The sequence below is a fragment of the Herpailurus yagouaroundi genome, unplaced genomic scaffold (genome assembly GCF_014898765.1).
Source record: "Herpailurus yagouaroundi ecotype Mexico unplaced genomic scaffold, PumYag 100, whole genome shotgun sequence".
Lineage (NCBI taxonomy): Eukaryota > Metazoa > Chordata > Mammalia > Carnivora > Felidae > Herpailurus > Herpailurus yagouaroundi.
The window spans coordinates 10,187,514-10,207,390 of NW_024412391.1; the positions used below are offsets into that span (position 1 = coordinate 10,187,514).

At 46.5% G+C, this 19,877-nt stretch overlaps 1 protein-coding gene across 2 annotated transcripts in view; it reads left to right on the top strand.

The window, feature by feature from the left end:
* The first annotated feature begins 585 nt into the window (after nt 1-585).
* Nucleotides 586-19,877, top strand: part of PTN (pleiotrophin) — a 102,453-nt gene continuing 83,161 nt past the window's right edge. For both annotated transcript variants that reach the window (XM_040471864.1, XM_040471868.1), the window contains exon 1: nt 586-685. The gene's annotated coding sequence lies outside the window, so the exon portion shown is untranslated. The remainder of the gene's footprint in view (nt 686-19,877) is intronic.

Genomic DNA, 19,877 nt, shown 5'->3' on the forward strand with positions numbered 1-19,877 from the left:
GTTTTGAGCGTGGGGAGGAATGAGAGTGTCCTTTTGAAGATTGGGCTTTTTCATCCCGAATATCATTAAAAAGCAAAACAAACAAAAAGCCTGGGGCCAAAATGGTATCCTCATATGCTATCAGCTGTCCATCGAAGCGGCCCTTGCTATGGGGTGTGCGCCCACCGAAAACACAGGTCAGGCATAAAGTTTGGAAAAGAGAGGTCGTGCTAAAACAAAAACAAAACACCTGCTAAAAACAAAACACCGTTTCATCTCCCGGCTCCAACCCGTGCCGGGGAGAGCGCGGCCCCGGAGACTCCTGCCTTTAATGAGCTTCCCAATCAGCTCGCGAGAGAAAGGCGCGCTCCCTCCCTCGCCCAGCCTGCGTCCTCGCCCTGCCCGCTCCGCTCATCCCTCCCCTTCTCCATTTGCCTTCCGTTCCCTCCCCGGCAGGGCGCAGCGCAGGCAGAGGCAGGACCGGCTTCCCCGCCCGCCGGTCCCAAACCCCGCCGAGGGAGCCGCAGAGCGGAGGACCCGCCGAAGCGGGGACAGGGAAGCGGGACCCCCGGGGGCGTCACCGTCCGGGAGGGAGGGCGCACGCAGCAGCCGCGCGCGGGCAGCGGCCACCGGCACCGGACCGAGCGCACAGCCTCGCCCCGTTCAACAAAGGCAGCCCGGGCGCGTGCGGCGTTCGCAACTCCAAGTAAGTGGGGAGCCGCGCGGTTCTCCGCGGCAGCCCCCGGCCGCGCGCCTTGACCGTCGCCGGAGCGGGGAGCGGGGAGCGGGGAGAGGCTGCCCGGCGTCTTGGCTGGGGGAGGGGGGGCTGCCTCCAAAACGGATTTGCTCCGGAGACGCCAGCTGGGGCGCATCCGGGGGGAGCCGGGTCTGGGAGTCCGGGGGCCGTGGGTGAGTCGGAGGAGAGCGGCTTTGGCCGTGGGGTGCGTGCGTCCGGACAGTGTGCCCGCTTCCAGCTGGGGACCGTGCCGGGGCTTCGCGTTCCTGAAACCTGCCTTGGGAGGTGTGTCCGTGGCTGCGAGAGAAGTGAGAGGAAGGGAGGCGCCCGAGCAAGCAAGCCGGGCTCGTTTTCCCGGCCTTTCTCCGCTGGCACCTGGGCTTGCCAGCTGCGGGTTCTCCGCTGGCTCTTGTGGGTACGGGCGGGGCTGCTGCTCCCAGCCCGGGGGACCTTCAGAATCTCTCCCCGAGCAGCGACGCTCCTTGTCCTGCCCGCCCGCCCAGGACCGGCCCTAGAAATGGTCAAGTCCAAAGTTTAAAAGGCACACCTTAGACCCGGCTCTCAGTTGAATGCTGACTTTAATAATAACTGCCTTGTTCACAGGCACTTGAACTTGGTGGTTCACTCCTGTAAAGCTAGGGTGTATTTTATTTTACGCAATTTCCCGGATCCTTACTTTTCGAGTTGATGTTTTCTAATTAACGTTTTGAAAGCAAGAAATGGATTCCACTCCTTCCCTCCCCACTTACCATACAAAACGTAAAACTTGCTCTCTTGAACACACACACACACAGAACACACACCTCTATACACATTTTGCTGTTAACTCCTTTCTCTGCTAACAGCTGCTTTGTAAGTTTGGGGACAGGCTGGAAGCATAGCGGTGGCAGGGGGTGGGGAGAGGTGGCGGGAGACAGGCGAACGGACAGTGGGCTGGTTATCAAAGTTTCCCTTTTAGCATCCTTCATCCTGGTAGGCATTTTGCTTTAGCAGCTTGAGAAAGGTGGTGTGCATGTGCTGGCGTGACTGGCCTGGGAGGAGATTCGGCAACTGTGGAGAAAAGCTTTCCAACTAATAACATCATGAAGCACCGTCTTGATCCCAGGCCAGCGTGGAGTTGATGCAACAGCAGAGCCCGCTTAGCCTAATTGATACGTGGAGATATTACGAGGTATGGGTAGGGAAACAAAAGAAGGGTCTCCCAACACAGAAAATAAAGCACGTATTTTCCATCGCCCTTGTGTATGTTTGTAAGTAAATTATACACTTTAAAGCCCAAAGCCTTAAAAAACACTTGCAGTCCCGTGAAGTTTAAAGGAAATAAGAGGGGATGTCCGCTTTTTCCCCCTTTTTGTGATATAAGCTACCTTAGAACGGCAATGCTCGTACTCTCTGGTTGAAACTAGAGGATGAGATTTTTTTTTCTTATTTTATCTTAAAAACCACCCTTTTATTTTAACGTCTTACTAAATATTTTAATAGCCACCGTGATTCTGTGCTCTAAGCAACTTCCGCGCTGTGAGTTCTCTAACTGTACCTTACATCTTCGGAAGGCCAGCTTTCTTCCCCTACTGTTTCCGCACCGCCTTTAGGACAGTTTTCGTGTCATCAGTGAAATCTATGAGGAACACCCTCCCCCGAAGCCGTAGGGGGCCATAAGGTGCTCTGTTTCAGCTGGTCACTTGTGGAGACCAGCGCCTTGCATTTACAAAGCCAGAGCTGTGTTAATGACCAGTCAACATCCCGTTACTGTTACCGTATAACTCGTATTACCTGACATTTAAATGAGGTATTATAGCGAATGAGCATGATTTAATGGTATGTAGAGTATAACATCTATATCACATAATAATACATGGTTCTGTGGGTCCCTAGACCTCTTTCCATGATATTTGGAGTAATAAATTTACAAATTTGTTGACAACTTCCACATACCTTATTTGGTCTTTACATACAGCGGGATACTTTTTTTTTTTTTTTTTGGAGCACGCAAGTGGGGGAGAGGCAGAGAGGTCACAGAGGATCGGAAGCGGGCTCTGTGCAGACAGGCTGACAGCAGTGAGCCCCCTGTGGGGCTCGAACTCAGGAACCGTGAGATCATGACCTGAGCTGAAGTCTGAGGCACAAGGGCAACCAAATGACCCCCCCCCACCAGGTGCCCCCATACTTTTCTTTTTTTTAAATGCATTTTTTTCTCACTCTAGTAAAGCCAATGGCTTTGTTTGGATTTTCATGAACCTTGATCTTTGGAAATAACCTGAGCGAAATAAGGTCCCCAAATAGTGTAATCGCTCTCATCACGAAGATCAGTCTTAGAAATGAAATAGTTTAAGTTTAAATGTTTTTCTTTTCCTTTGAAGGTAATCTTGCTTTCTCATTTAAGTGACTTCTCACATGGATTCTGATCCCAGTTCTGTTTGACGTGTGGTTTTGTTTTTGTTTTTTTTTTCTGTTACTCTTGAAAATTTTCTCAGGAGACTGAGTTTAGTTGACCTGATCACCATGGCATGTGTGGTAAGCTAACGGCTGATTGAGGTCCAGAAGTCAGAATTCAGGTTCTCCAGACGCTCAAGCGTTTAATACGGTGGCCTAGGGGTAAGGGGAGATGTCCTTGACTTCTCTCCTGAAGGTAATGCCCAAATTGAGAGCACCCAAGGGGCCCAGAGAGCAAGCTTGGTCTACACCTGAGCACAGCTCATAGCTTTTTCTGGAGGCTCGGCGGAGTCCAGGCTCTCCAATGATGCTGTTCCATTGCTGGAAGGCTGAACGAGGCTTCTCTAAAAAGTTAAGGAATATTTTCTCCTTTGACTACACTTCTAGTGAATCATCAGAAGAACTTTTGTGTTCTCTTGGCACAAGGCCATGCCATTGCCCTGAGGTGAAATAATCTGCAGATATGGATCGTCTCTTTGGGAGCCTTGCCGGCTTTTTTCTCTCCAGAGTCAACTAGCCTGAGCAGAATTTGGACCACAGCCTTACTTTGGAAAGTTGTTTTTCATTCTTGATGTTCATGGCCACTTCAAGTTTCCATCCTTCGAGCCATGTTTCCATGCACCTCATGCCATTCTTGTATGTGGCATAGTTTTTGCAGTGTCATACGATCTTTCTAGAATGTCAAATATAACAAGCCTTTTGTTTCAGTTTTTAGTATTTGGTTAAAAAAAAAGTTAAAATTCCTGTGGTTTAAAAGAGTAGCTATAATGTAACATTATCAGAGGGCATTATATATATTTATGGTAACATGTGGATTCGATTATGTAGCTCACATTTACCACAGATCCCACTCTTTTTGTGTTTTTTTTTTTTTTTTTTTTTTTTTTTGAGAGAGAGAGAGAGAGCATGAGTGAGGGAGGGCAGAGAGAGGGAGACAGAGGATCCGAAGTGGGCTCCACGCTAACAGCAGAGTCCAATGTGGGGCTTGAACTCACCAACATGAGACCTGAGCTGAAGCGGTCAGACGCTTAACCTACTGAGCCACGCGGGCACCCCTGCGAGTCTCATTCTTAAGGGTAGGCAAGGAATACAGGGAAGAGTTCATGCCTGAGATATTTTGAGAAATAAAATGTAATTTCTTCTACTGGGATTTATTAGCCATTTCTTCACGGTGGGTTTAGGTAAAGTGACATCTCAAAAAAAAAAAAAAAAAGCCTCCTAATGTGTTTCCTGAAAGCAGAATTCTTAGATTCCTAAACTTCATACTTTAGTAAAAAAAAAAAAAAAAAAAAATCGTGTATTAATCTTAAAAAAAGTGAGTCCTAGTAACTGACACTGTGCTCTCAATTCTAAGAACTGTGTTTACCACAAACCGAAATGTTACTTAGGAGACGAACAGAATGCTGTATTCCTAACCTGTTGCTTCCACGGCTTCCAACTTTAGCCCTTCCCCTTCCCGCCCCCCTCTGGCTCTCACTTCTCCTTTTCACTGATCCTGTTGTCCTCCTTCCCATGCAACAATCCCCACGATGTCTTGCTCAGTTCCTTGGCCGTGTCTGCGGTGGCATATACCCATTCGTGTACCTGTGGATCTGGAAGGGGGGCCCGTATCTAGGGATGCATGGAAAAGCTGGGCGTCGCTGGAGGAAATGTTTACGGTTTTCTGATCTGGTTCCCTCAACATTGTTCTCGGGGCCAGTGTGCTCTCTGGGCACTTCTGGGCGCTTTCCGTTTTGACTAAGACCCTGGCTGGGATCCGCGTGTGCTTTCGTCACTGCTCACTAGCAGAGGTGTTGGCTTCATTCTCCTCTCGGCTTCTCCACTTCTGCGGAGCGAGGATTCCTCGATTCCTCGCCTCCCTCCGCCCGGGTCCTGCCTCAACCATGCAGTGTTGACTCGCTCCTCTGGTGAGTCCATTTAACCGTAATAAACAACGTTTTTCTATACAGGCTGGATGCCTAATACCGTGCTAGACAACGTAAAATAAACACCACGCAGAGGTTCTTTTTTTTTTCTTTATTTTTTTATGTTTATTTTTTGAGAGGGAGAGCATGAGCAGGGAGGGTCAGAAAGAGAGGGAGACAGAGGATCTGAAGCAGGTTTTGCATTAGCAGACTGACCGTGGTAACCCCGATGTGGGGCAGGAACGCACAAACCGAACCTGAGATCGTGACCTGAGCTGAAGCCAGAGGCTCTACTGGCTGAATCACCCAGGCGTCCCTCCAGAGTTGCTTTTCTTTAGGGCTTACAGTTTTACAATTCCAAACACTTTGTGTATGGAAATCATGGTAATTGATGAAATCCTGTATTACAAATTCGCTTAAAAGAGATGTCAAACAGTGAAAATCCATTATGCGCCCCCCCCCCCCGCCCGCCACCCCCCAACTCCACATCTCTGAGAAAAACACTTTACAAGTCACAGGTCATTTCATCCAACAAATGGCTTTTTACATTTCTTGCTTTTCCTTAACGTTGCAGCAACATTGCTTACCCGCACTGCCTCCTTATGATTCTCTTTTACAGAACCTCCTTGGCATATTACCTTAATTTTTTCCCCAACTTCCTTGGCCACTCCTCTCAGGTTTGGTTTTGTGTTGTTTACTTCTTTGCCCCTCAGCTTCCAAATGTGGACATTCTTTTGGAAATATTCAGGTTCCTCCCAACCCACCCACCCCCCTTCCTCCAAATGCTTCAGTATTGATCATGACCCTTTGAGTTTCTCTTCCAGTTTTCATGAGAAAACTCTCAAATCTCTCCATTCTCTATTGAGTTTTGGTGTCACGTTTAAAAATTTTTTAAATGAACACTGAAGGGGATGCTTTGAACACAACCCTACTTGGGGAAAGAGATTGAAGTAAAGGACTTACTGTTGTTTTATTCTTAACACTAACAGACTTCCATAGATATTGACGGTCCTATTATATGTCAGGGTTATATAGTTATGTAAGCTTCGAACAGCTTATGGGCTACTCAGTGTATGTGTTAATATCCTTAGAATTAGTACACAACACAAGTTAGAGTAAGATATGTACCACAAATTACTACGACACAAGTTAGAGTAAGATAATGGACATACAAAATTTTTGTCCTAGACAGTTCCAGCAACAAAGTGATTTAAAAAACAAAAAACCCATTTTCTTAAGAGGGACGTGTAACTCACAAAAGGCTAAATGGAGAAGGTGATAATATTTATTTCGAAAGCATCGCCGTCTTTTGGTTACTTTAATGTCGTTTATCCTGGAAGAGAAATTGAACTCCCGATTCCTTTGTGTTTTCATTTCACATTTGCCACATGATAAGTAGAGAAGAAAGGATGTGACTGAAAGTGACATCTTAGAATTCAGTCTGAGTTATTTAGAATAAAAATACTATTAAAGATTTGACGCATCACCCTAGATATTCTCCTTAGGAAAACTTGTACCAGACATGAGATGACGGTCCTTCAGTGGAAATATACACATGGAGGAAAAGAGAGCAAATCCTCTAGCTCGGGCTGTGGAATTTTGAGTTTGGATGTCGAAGGCGCCCAGGGAAGGTTTCGAAGGCAAATCTGCCCTCTAGGTGGAGCTCGCTTTTCCCCTGCTCTATCTTCCACCTCTTCATCACCCCTTCCAGTGACTTGCCTTTCGCAGCAGGGTTGGCCCTGAAAGAGCTCTTCCTTTCTCTATCATAAAATTACTCACCGTTACCACCAGCGCCACCCCACCCACACCGTGCACCCTTGAAGGCTGGGACTCTCATTCATCTCCAGAACCCTACAGTATCTCGCACAGGACCATTGAAAATGACCAATACCGTCTGGCAAAGGAGTGAGGCAATGAACAATGACTCTGAATACCATTCTCTGTGCCTCTCCTGCTCCGGTCACCTCGACGACCTGTCCCCTATGTGCAATCCCTCTAAACATCACCTGGTAGCAATTTCCTATTTAAAGCCGAGCGCCTGCATTCTCAGCCCCAAACTGCTACAAGAAGCCTCTCCATCTCTCATTTCTTTACCTCCTTCATTCTAAAAGTCAAAGCCTTCTAGTTCTCTGGAGTGTCTTCCTAATCCTACTTCTCCTCGTCCACTTTATGCCCAAACCTCGCATGGTATCTGACTCAGAGCTACCTCCGTAACAGAGATGTCCGGCTTACCTCTTCTTTAACCATAGAATTCAAAGCTACAAGACTGATCACTTGAAGTATTATTTTCATCAGAACTTTGACGTGGCCTTAAAACATTTGCTATTCAGAACTTTATACTTTTATTTTTGCATATGTTTGTAACAGTTCTACTTAGGCTGAGCAGTTTTTTTTTTAATTGATATAGTTAAGCTTTGAGAGGTCCAGGGGACCCCCATTAAATGCCATACAAGTATTAAAAACCAAAGTCTTAAAATTCCCAGTTTGGGCATTTTTTTTTTCTTCTCTAGAATATAATGCCATTTCTTCCTTTGGCTGATCAGTTTTATGTCCCAGGTCCCTCTGATATCAAACCCAAACTCCCATGTAGGTACAGTAAGGGGCCCAGTAACCTAGGGTAGTGGTTCCCTGTCTTTAATGTTGACCAGAATAACTAGAGTCATGTCTTAGCACCCAGATGCCTGGGGCCCATCCCCATGGATTCTGACCTGAGAGGTAGAATCCAGGAACCTGAGCATGTGACAGGTTGTCTGGATGCCGGTGATGCATTAGAAACGTGAGCCCTAACACTCCAGTATTTGAGCTCTAGGGTCTAGAAAATGAAGGTAGAAACCACAGTGACACTTATTACTAGCTATGTGATCATCAGCAAATACGATGGATTTTCTTTAATTGCCTTATCTCTCCTTTTAATGTGAGCACTAATGCTTACCTTGTAAGACTGATATGAGTATTAATCTAGAAAATGAGTGTGACGGACCAAACCCAGAGTCTGACGGCTAGGGAGAGTTTGATGAGGATGGTGAAGGGGTTCATTATGGTGGTGGAGTACCAATGACCCTGCCCTCCCCCACTGCTTTTATTTCTCATGCCCAGCAGTGTTCTCAAACATACAGACAGGGACCCGGGTGAGACCCTCTCCTTCTTGAAACGTTTCTCCTGTCCACGCTCCCTGATCATTCTCTGTAAATGCGGCTACCAAACCTCTTTCCTCTGAGAAGCAACACGCAGACCGTGTGGCCATGCTTAAGGCCTGGAGTCTCCAGATCAGACTGTTGACCTTGACCTTTCTTGTAGTGTCTAGGAGAACACTGTGCATACAGCCCCCAGTCCAGGCGTGGCCACCCCATTGCTGACGCTGGTGGTGATGCCCATCAGCACGTCCTTTTTGAATCCTCCTGCCACCAAGGAGACGTCAGCTCAGAGGAAGGAGTCAAGGTTAAGATGCAGAAGCCCACATCGTTTCACTGCAGTTTCGCTTGTTGTTGGGTATAGGATGGTGCATATGTCACCGAATCTCCTAGAACCTCAGGATTTCTTTTAGCTGTCAGATCGCAGTGATGACGGTGACAACATTACCTGCTTTGCCGACCTCACAGGTTGGGGACACAGGTAAATTGTGACGTTCCAACGTTTATACACTGTAAACTGTGACGCTAAATGTGAGCTATTCGTGATAAGATCATTGGAGCCAGTTCTGTACTTCTCTTTCGCCAATTCTGCTGCTTGTCATTGTCGTTTGCTGAGGACACCTAGACACTGCTTAAAGTGCCCGAAGGTAAGTGTGACCCGATGAAGTGAGTGGGAGGAGAGATGTGCGAAGGGTGTGAAAAAAGAGAATCGGAGTCCTATTAAAAGAAAAAAAAAAAAGACAAGAAGACAATCCTAAGAAAGTCTAGCCTAAAATGGTTTTGCATTCTTATGCTAAATGTTCTAGTTGTTCCTAAACGTTGTAAAGGAGACATACTGGCTTTTTCAGTTATTTTCCCTAAACTTCGGTCTTTGCGGTTGACTAGCAACACCGTGTTTACATGGTACCAGGTGCTTCTCATGCTTGAACGTGCATTTCAGTCACCTGGAGATCTTGCAAAAATGCAGATTCGGATGTGGTAGGCTTCTCAGAGACTCTCAGAGCCCGCCCTTCTCAGGAGCTCCCCAGCCATAGAGGTGCCGCTGGGCTGGGGACCTCACTTGGAGTGGCCAGCCATCAGAGTCAAGTTCAACAAACGGGAGGGATCAGAACTCCCCAATCGTGACATCCAGAGCTTAATACAAACGTCGAGGGTCATTGGCCATAACCCTTCTTGCTACGTGCACACCTTTCGCTCCTGCCCATGCTTCATGTCCAAATATGTACCGTGTGGTTGTTTATGAAAGAAACTTGCAATCACCATCTGAATTACTCGAGGGAAAGGCCTGTTGGATTCAGAGGCCCCCTGCCAGGTGCATACTAGGGCCTCATTCCCAGTGCTTTCCCTGGAGAAGGGAGAATTGATCCAACTGTTGCCTTCTTAATTTGCCTGAAAAAGCTAGTGAGAAGTGTTTAGGAAACTTCATTCTTAATATGAAAAGGATATAATGTAATTTGTTTTCTTTGTGCTAGAATATTCTCTGCCTTAGGTTTCGAACATGTATCATTGTCTTTGACCATCCCTTCCCTGCTGGAATGGAAGTTGAGCAGGTGCCAGCCGTGTGTGTGACTTCCAAGAAGAACCTGGGCTGCCCAGAGAAGGAGCCAGAGACTTTTGCCTCAGAGCCCAGGTTTAATCACTGAGGATGTTCATATGTCGGTTAACATTCTTAGGCAACAGAAACTCTTCACTCAAGCTAAAAACATACGGAGGGAGGCCATACAAAATTTTGAAAAGGTGTTTTTGTACTGGCCTCCCTTATTTGCTGATAATACAACATTTTGTAAACCTCGCCCTGAGACGATCGCTCCCAGTAGCAGAAAATCATCCCCCAGGTTTTGATACATAGGGGTCTTCGTTTCTGATTGTCAGAACATTGGAGGGGCTCCAGTGGGCATCTGCCAGCTGGTCCTAGGGGGTGTCCCTGGTAAGCCAGAGTAGGATCTTTGGCTTAAAAGAAATACCCAGCCGCTTTGGAGAATAGTCTGCGAGGACCCATTCTGTCCTTCAAAAAATACGTTCTACAAAAAAAAAGAAAAGTTGCCTTGGGTGTGCGATACATTTCTTTAGGTATGGTCCAAAGGGTGTAACCGAGGAAGCCCGAAGCTGCTCTAGGAGGGAAAGCAGGCAGTTTATTAGACAATGTTAACAGGTTAGGTCCTTTAACTTGAAAACAAAAGGCCGCCTTCCTATCCTCTTATTTACAATGTACATCAACTATTAAATTCAGTGCCTTTGGCAATATTCAGAATCTCAAATACAGCTCAATACATGTCAAATGTGTGAAAAGGTTGATTAATTCTAATTCTGTGGAAAAAAAGTGAAAAGCGTTTTTCAATATTATATTTGTTATTAGAAAAACAGAAATATTTACCTGAAAAAACATCATTTTTTCTCATTCTAGAAAAATGTGTTCATGGTATAAGACAATCACATTTTTAAAAATTATTAAAAAAACTCATAGCCTTGCTCAAAATAGATGCTATTAACAGTCTGATATACATGTACAGTTTTACTGAAGTAACTTTAAAATTAGTTGTATGAATAATTGTATATCCTGCTTTTAAATCAACATAATGCACATTACATATTTTTTGTTAAATTTTTTTTTAATATTTATTTTTGAGAGAGAGAGAACACAAGCATGGAGGGGCAGAGAGAGAGAGAGGGAAACACAGAATCTGAGGCAGGCTTCAGGCTCCTGAGCTGTCAGCACAGAGCCCAAAGTGGGGCTCAAACCCACGAACCATGAGATCATGCCCTGAGGGGAAGTCAGATCTGCTCAACCAACTGAGCCACCCAGGTGCCCCTTGAGCTACATCTTTGATAGCTTTACGCGCATTACTGTGCATTTGTTTTTACTAAATGGGCCCATTAAGATGGAAATTCAATTTATTTGTCTTGACCTGGATAAATTTGAATCCTGAAAAAAAAGAGCTTAGTACCAACTAGAATTTAAATTTAAAGAAATGTAAACAAAATAATAAAAGCTGAGTAAATTACTATTACAGACTCTCATAAAAAAGTTGGAAGTAGAAAATTGAAAACAAACAAACATAATCCCTTGAAGCAAACAAAAAATCTTTGTTCCAGCAAAGGATGTGCCGTTTAGCCTGGAACAAGTAATCCTGTGGAACTTACTGCGTGCCAATGAAAGGTCAAGCTGAGTAAACAGTATCTTCCAGTCTTATCCTTGAGGACCCTTCCAGATCCATATCCTGGGGAAGGGGGCGGGGGCAAAAGTCTCCGCAGGGACACCACAGCTGCCTGATCCCACCCGGGTCCACTCTAACCCCTTGAGCAGCTCCCAGGAAGCTGGGGGACCTTCTGGGCTGTTCTGGGGCTGAGGCTGGGCCTAAGGCACCGCAGGTGGCCAACATGGCAGGCGTAAACCTTTTGATGCCTATGGCTCTTTGATGCACTGGCACCCAATGGGGAGTTGTTTATTTGCCTTGTGGTCATTGGGAACAACTGATGTACAAATTGACTCTAGTTTCAAGCGAGTCCGATCAAATTTGGGTGTGACAACCGCATTCCTGATTGTAGAGGACGCGAGGTAGTTAAGTGCTTTGATTGTCTTTGCTGGTATTGGGCTTCCCAGCAACTTGAGTCTGAAATGATTTTTTAGCCTTTTTTAAATAGCGGCTTTAGTTCTGACAGCTCCGGATCACAGAGCTTGCCCTCTGATATGTGATATCTGGGGATTTGAAGATGTACTTCAAGGCTGTCGTAAATGAATTTGGTTTGGAGAAAGAGATCAAAAGCAATTCGGCAGGAGTAAGTGGGGAGAGGTGGATTTCTGACCAATTTCTCTCAAAATAGATCCACATTTCCTAAAAGCAGTCTAACTCTGGGTTTCTAACGTCTCACCCCGGGGATGTTCTCTTGCAAGAGGTTAGCATGAGAGCGGTTAACTTCAAAGGCAGCAGAACCAACAGACAAAAGAAATGGTAGTGGACTGGATCAGAAACTTTAGGGAAAATGTCCAAAACCTGATGGTCGGAAGTCCTGCACTTGCGGAGAGGAACTTCAGGCTTCCCAGAAAATTCTCGTAGATACGTTTGAAGTTTCCTCTACTGTGGAGGAACCACAGATGGGAGGGTCCCATCTGGCTCTGATGGAGTTTGTTGGGTTTCTCTGGGCTGGATTTGTTTGCTTTTCCAGTCCCCTGGGTTCTAGGTGCCTCTTGGTATAATAATGCCATGAAGTCAGTCCAGCTTTGACTGTGGAGCAACCCTGCCCCCTCCTCGTTCTCCTCCGAGAAGCTTTCGAAGAAAAAAACAGTAGCAGCTCTTCCAGTGAAGAGTTCTTACCACAAACAGAACCTGAACAATCCTGGGTGCAGGACCGCGAGGTAGACCATTTGGTCGCTGGAACCAAACGCCTGCCTGAAGTTGCACATCTCTAACCCAGCGTTTCCATCCATTTCTCCTCCCCGCTCAGGGGGGATCACGAAAGGGGATCAAGGAGGAGACAGAGAAGCTCGCTTCCACGGGCTGGAGCACAGCAGGATCCGGGCCCAGGGCTCAGCTGTACACATGCCAGTGAGCTGCCTGGGTTACTTTTCTCCCTTGCCTTCCATTCACCAGCTAGAATGTGTGATGTTAAGTATCTTGTTTGAACCAGAAAAAAATTCAGGCTTGGCCCTTCCTATTAAAAAGTCCAATTTTATTGCGAAGGACAGATTATCACCCCCCTGGCTTCTTCCCATCTACATTGACATCGTCCTTACCTGATTACCAAGGCCATATCAAGGCGTAGCCAGGTTTACTATCGTCCATTAGGATGTGAGCAGCATTTGAAAACAAGTACAGAGTAGGGCAAAGGTGGGACTGCTCTTCTTAGGGCAATTTCAGTGTATCTTTGGCGAGGAAGATCAGCCTAAGTATTAGAGGCTGTTTTTCTCAAAAGGGAATGAATTTCATTGCTCATCATCTAGCGTGGTAGGGGATCGCCTGCCTCTGTTCTCGGTGTGGTGTAAGCAAAGTCACACTGTTCCTTGAGAGTGTTCACTATTTCTGTCTATTATGACTCCTAGTGCTGCAGTGAGCTTGGGGTGTCCTTTAGGCTTGCAGAGAGGCCAGGAAGCCCTGAATGGGAAGAGGTGACCAATGTGGCAGTGAGTTGCAGACTAACCAGGAAGGCTTTAAGGAACCTCTAACAACACTCTACCAGCAAGTGGAAATGGAGAAACTGTGAGACACTGGCTTATCTGGTAAGTTTGACTCTTTCTAACATAAGGATGACCAAATGCCCAGTGAGGGGCGCCATGTGAATTGAGGGATATCTGAGGAACATACTAGAAAGAATAAGACCTACAGATGTTAACTGGCGTTTGCTGAGGCACGTCTGCAGATCTTCCGATTTGTTCCGCAAGAGAGCATCCAGCTGATGCCATTTCTCTTTGTAGGTCCGCGTGTGAAGATGCTTCGGTTGTTCAATCATTTTGGATCATTGGTCCCTTGTATTGAAAGGAACTCGTTATAGTCTGAGCGTCTGTGGTCGTGTGTTAGGTCACTGAATCTCCTTGTTCTGGACTCTACTGCTACCCAGCAGTATCTAGTTCTTTCTCTTTATCAGTGCCAAAATAGCAACTGGCACAAAGCAGGGACTCAATTCACACTTGTTGCCTAGAATTAAGATAACAGTTTACCTAGTTTCTGCTCTCCCCATCCCTGCTACCCTCCCTCCACCAACCCTGGCAAGATTTAATATTACTTGGCTGCCCTGCCCAAAAATTGTGACATGAGCGATTGTTTGGTTCAGCATCTCCAGCTTTTCTTTTCTGCTCTATCCTTCATGTTCAGGGTTATTTCCGTTATCAATGTTCAGGCACCCAGCGGCCTGCCTTCTGCTATTATATGAAGACATCTTGTATCCGGGCTTCATGCTGGCCATTGGCATTCCTAGCTTCCCTTGATGTGCTCTGGGGGCGCATGGCAATCAGTCAAGTTCAGGACCTGCCAGCACCTCTGAGGTGCTATTTCTAGGAACTTCCAGGGCCAGACTTTGTCCCTTGTCACCAGCTACTTCTAGAAGCTGCAGACCTTGTTTGCTCTTTGTGCCTTATTTCCTCCCGTGCTTTCTTTCTGAGCACGATCTACCGACTGGAATAATGATATCTAACGTTTGTTGGGTGCTTTCTACGTGATGGACACGGTGCTAGAACTCTACATTCAGTTCCAGATACAAGGCTCCCAACAACCCTGCGGGAGAAAGACCATTTTCCTTCTTAGTTTCAAAACGAGGAACCGGAGTCTCACAGTGGTTAAGTAACTTGCTAAAGGTCACAAGCTGGCAAAAGGGAGGACTGATACCGGAGTCCAAACGTTTCTAACTACAAAGCTCTTCAACACCATGACGTTCTACCTCTTTCCGTCTGTTCTGTGACCAGGGGCCAGTGAGTATCTGAAGAGGTTTTGGTGCGATACTCCCTCTTTCCCCTAGCCAGGGCCCAGAAATGGGCCCCTGTCCTGTGTAATTTATTTCAACCTCACTACAACCGGGAGCATACCCTCTCTTGAACAAAGAATTCTGTCATTAGGCTAGACCTCTTTGCGTATGAGAGCGTTTTGGTTCATTCTCCATTGTTTTCTCCAGCATCACTTTGCCTGGTTTGGTGGCTTCCCTGGCCCGCGCTGCGGAAGGGGACAGGGTGATCGCAGGCAAGAGGGTGTCTGGGGGATGCTCCGTCTGTCCCTGCGGCGTGCTGTCACCTGACTAAATTGTTTGTTCGACTGCCGCGTTCCGGCCCCGGGGGAGGCCACAATGCCGGGTTTGTTTGTGTACGAGAGCCTCTGGCTTGGATTAGCAGCTAGCTCCAGTGCAGCTGAACATACAATAGGGACCAGAGGATGGGAAAAAAAAATCCCGCGACAGTTTCCCATTGGAAAGCGTTCACTATCAAACTTGCACGTCCGGCAGTGGGGCACAGGTGGACAGAGGCTGGGAAAGGCTGGGGGGTGGATTCTCCCTGCCCCACAGCCCGTTGTGTGTGATGAAGTCCCTCGTCTACGCGGGGCGTTGAGCCCTATTCCTCTGGACGTCGCTAACCATTAAGGTTGGAGACTGGTGTTGATGTGGTTTGCCAAGCGGCAAAGCCCGGAAGACTGAAGAGCATGAGGGATCCCCATAGTCACCAGTCCCGGGGTAAAAGCAAAAACGGGGTGGAAAGGATACACCTTCTTAAAGGGCTAGTCCCACAGTAAAGGAAAAAAGAAAGTTGGTACCTTGGCCACACGGAAGAGGTGAACAGTAACTGTGACCCTAATTTTCTCACTGGAAGAAGTGGGAAGTGTTTTATTTCATAGCATAGGCAGAGGTAGGGATTTGTGTACCAGAGGCAAACTTAAAACAGAATTTTATTTCTTCTCATTAAATTAAACCTTTTAGCCTAAGCACCCTATTCACTGGTAGCTGAATCAGAAGATATCTGCCCGAATTATAGACCCCTCTCTATCCTTAGAGGAGGATTAATTCAGTGAGAATTTTTAGCCATTAGGATATTCGTCTGAGACCCTGTGCGTGTTTCAGAAGGACACCATCCGTTATGTTAGCCCGTAGGTACCTCTTTTGGGTCCTCGTAAGAGGGACAAAGCAGACTTGTAATTAGAAAGCCGTACAGTATAGCGGAAGATGAATTGGGAAAAGAGCGGTTCAATCAAGTCATCCAGGGGAAGAAGGCGTTCTGAGGTGGAGAGGCAAAGGGAGGCTGCTTGAGGCAGTAGGGTTTGCAAAGCCAGGGTGCTTTTGTAGGTGGCAGAGGGCAGGGGGAAACACTCTAGGTGAGGGGTGGAGAAAGGGGACAGCCAAGGGGATGCCAAAATCAGGATATGGGGGAACAGACTGCACGTGGGTCTGATTTGTGTAGTAAGGACAGAAAGTAAGAACAGAAAGAAGTGTTTGGTGACCATACCAAGATGGCTGAATGAAGGCCCACCTGCTTGAAATCTACTGGGTTAGTTAGTAGGGAATCACTGAAGGTTCTCCCCAGGCAAGGAAGGGGAAAAAAGTGGTAGAGTATAAGAAAGATGATTTCTGCAGAAGTCCTAGACGAGGGGTGGAGAAAATCAGGTTTTAAAGAGCAGTCCTCTGTGTTCTACCCCTCAAGCCCTTGATCTTTTCAAATTCTGGCAATCCCGTTCACACTTGAGCATTTTGTTTAAATACCATCTCCTCTGTGAAAATTGTCTTTATTTCCCCCCGTTGAAATGAATACTTATTTTTCTGTTCCACACCTTTTGTGATTTCTCTTAGAGTTTTCATTCATTCATTCATTCATTCATTCATTCATTCATAATTACGCAAAGAACACAATGTGCTGAACTCTATGGTAAGTACTAGGAATACAGAGATGAATACGACCCATTCTCTGGCTTCACATCCCACAGTCTGGTTGGGGGATAGGCTTGTAAGTCAGGGCAGTGTCGGCGCAGTGATCTGGGTATGTGCTTCTGAAAGTCCAGAGGAGAGACGCCTAATTCAGCTGGGGGTGGATTCAAAGCAGGCTTCCGGGAGCCTCTGGTTTCTGGTTTCTCCTGACTTGTGTTTAAAACCTAAAGAAGATGAGGGAGAAAGAGGGCGTTTTAGGTAGAGGCAATGGTGTGAATCCTGGCTTCCTTATCTTTAACAGTTACTTTAAGTGACCTGTCTCTTCCCTACTGAACTGTGGATCTCATTCCTCAATGCTTGGGCACAGTACCAAATGAATGAATTCATTCATTCATTCATTCATTCATTCATTCATTCATTCATTTTTGATGCCTTGGTATAACCAGGTACCTAAGAGGGATCCTTTCTGGAGACACTATGAAGGAAAAGAAAGGCCATATGAAGTCTAGATGTTAGGAAGAAGGTGGGCACTTGAAGGGTGATTGGAAAATGGGATGTTGAGCTGACCAGTTTGGGAGAATTCTGGTGCCACGGACAGAACAAAGAGATCTAGGAAAAGAGCTGATTTAGGGGAAGAGGCTGATGTCCTGAGCCTGCAGAAATTGTGGCGAGACGGGATTACCCTCAGAACCAAGCTTGAGCTGGACCCACGTGTCCCAGGTCTCTCTGAACTTTTGCGGGCACGCCCAGTGTCTAGGGAGGCCGTTTGATGAGCATGAGCCCCAGGTGTGTCACATGGGGTCAGTGGTAACCAGGCTCCTTCTTGTACCTTCTATCCCAGGAGATCTTGCAACATACCCTACAATGCGGTAAGACCACATCAGCAGTTTTACTTTCTGGAGAGTATTTTTCATTACTTGGCTTTTTGGTTTTAATTTTCTGTGGGTGTGTCATTTTTCTAGAAAGCTCTGCACTCTGCTCTAGGCACTTCACACGGAAAGGTTTGAAGCTGCTCTTCTAAAAGAGATCAGTTGGCCTCCGAGAGCCTTCTGTAATTCGAGTGACTGCCTTTGAGGTGCACACCAATCACTCACACCGAGATGCCTGCTCCTTCCCTGAAACTGCTCGTTTTCCTTTGCTCATATGAATGATCGTGTGCCCATCTTGGGTAGAGTCATTACCGTGCAGCCAGTGGAAAAAGGTAGTTACTCATGAAACGCAACACCAGAGTGACAATGAAAGCCAGATTGTTAGGGCTCCACAAATTTGGATGAGAATATGTGGAGAAAAACAGGAGCTGGGCCCTCAGAGGGAGAAGGGTTCTGTGTTGAAAGGGCTCCTGTCTTGGGAGGATGTTTTGCACGACGACGATGGCTTCTCTGCTGTCCACAGTCGGCACCTCTTCCTCCACACACCCTGCTGGGATATGGAGACTCTCCGTTCCTTTCTGGTATTTTCTTTATCCGACCCCAGGGATCTTCTTCAGCAGAGTGGAGGTAAATGGATCATTTTTTTTTTTTTTTTGCCCCCTGCTTTAAAAACTATTTTTTCAGCTTTGCTAAAGGAAAATAAAGCTCAGGAAGTCACAATTGTCTGGGTTCCAATCCAATTTGAGTCAGAAGAGGCAGGAAATGTCCTGGGGATAGAGATTAGAGAAGATATTTTCTAAGAAGGCCTTTTAGCCCAGCATATATTATATTTAAAAGTGTTCCAGATTAGAGGTTAGTCTGCAGATTCTGGTCCAAGTAATCTGGGGCTTATGAGGGGGAAATCTTGTGATTTCATGGAGGTTTTGCCTCCTCTGGTTCCTCTGACCGGTAAGCTCTGTCAGGTTGCGTCGGTTATAATACAATTAGGAATCTTTGATCTGCGGCTTTCCCACTTGATCTTAAAAAAATCACATTCTTAGGCTTCTCTATCATGGAGCCAACAACTAACATCTAGGTTATATTTTACCCTTTGCAAATTGCTTTCATAGGTCCGGTCGCATTTTGTCCTCAAAACAGGTGTATGAGATCAGGCTGAATGTGTTTACCCCTTACACGGATGAGGCAAAGGGAGGCTTGTCCGAAGTTTGTCCATGAAGGAAGAATTGGGGTTAGTTACCACACCCACCGCATAGGAGAGTTGGGGGAGTTTTCATATGCGTGGAAGTAGTTTGTAAAGTAATTCAAGGAAGTTTGGTATTCTTTTCTTTGCAGTATGTAGATTCTGTGGCTTAAAACACTGGCTCATCCAATGCTTTTTTTTTTTTTAATTTTTTTTTTTAACGTTTATTTATTTTTGAGACAGAGAGAGACAGAGCATGAACGGGGGAGGGGCAGAGAGAGAGGGAGACACAGAACCGGAAGCAGGCTCCAGGCTCTGAGCTGTCAGCACAGAGCCCGACGCGGGGCTCAAACTCACGGTCCGTGAGATCGTGACCTGAGCTGAAGTCGGACGCTTAACCGACGGAGCCACCCAGGCGCCCCTCATCCAATGCTTTTTAAAGATGGTTCACCTGCACTCGAATCTAATAGAGTGGGGTTGCAATCTAATAGAGCCTCATCCTCCACCTCTGAGGTCAGAACCTTTAGGTGAGGGCTTCGGAATGGGAATTTTTAACCAGGCCAATTCGTAATGAGCAAAGTTGGAGAAAGTGTGTGTGTGCATGCACATGCGTGCGTGCTACTTTTCACCATATGTCTTTTGAGAACAGAGTCTATTAGGATGCTGGCTCTCTTCCAGAAATTATTGAAAATAGATTCTAGGTTCTGGACCAGACTCTAAGACTGGCTAACTTTGTGTTTGAATTAAACTACTTGAATTTTGCAGGCTTCCATATCCTTAATTGTAGAATAAGGGGGCTCAACTCAAAGATACCCGGAAGCACGTGGGCTCAGTGTCTGTGCTCTTGCCAGATTTTGGTTCCTGAGCCTTTTCTCGCTCCCCATGGAAGAGCCTTCTGATTGTGTTTAAGTCAGCGGTTCTTTAAATTGGGGTTCCTCAGGGGCGCCTGGGGGGGCTCAGTCAGTGAAGTGGCTGACTCTTGATTTCAGCTCAGGTGATGCTCTCATGGTTCATGAGCTCGAGCCCCGCACATAGGGCTCCGCTCTAACAGCACAGAGCCTGCTTGGGATTCTCTCTCTCTGTCTCTCTCTCTTTGCTCCTCCCCCACATTCACATGTATGCGTTCTCTCTCTCTCTCTCTCTCTCTCTCTCTCTCTCTCAAAAGTAAATACACTTAAAAAATGAAAGATTTGGGGCGCCTGGGTGGCGCAGTCGGTTAAGCGTCCGACTTCAGCCAGGTCACGATCTCGCGGTCCGTGAGTTCGAGCCCCGCGTCCAGGCTCTGAGCCATCAGCCCAGAGCCTGACGCGGGGC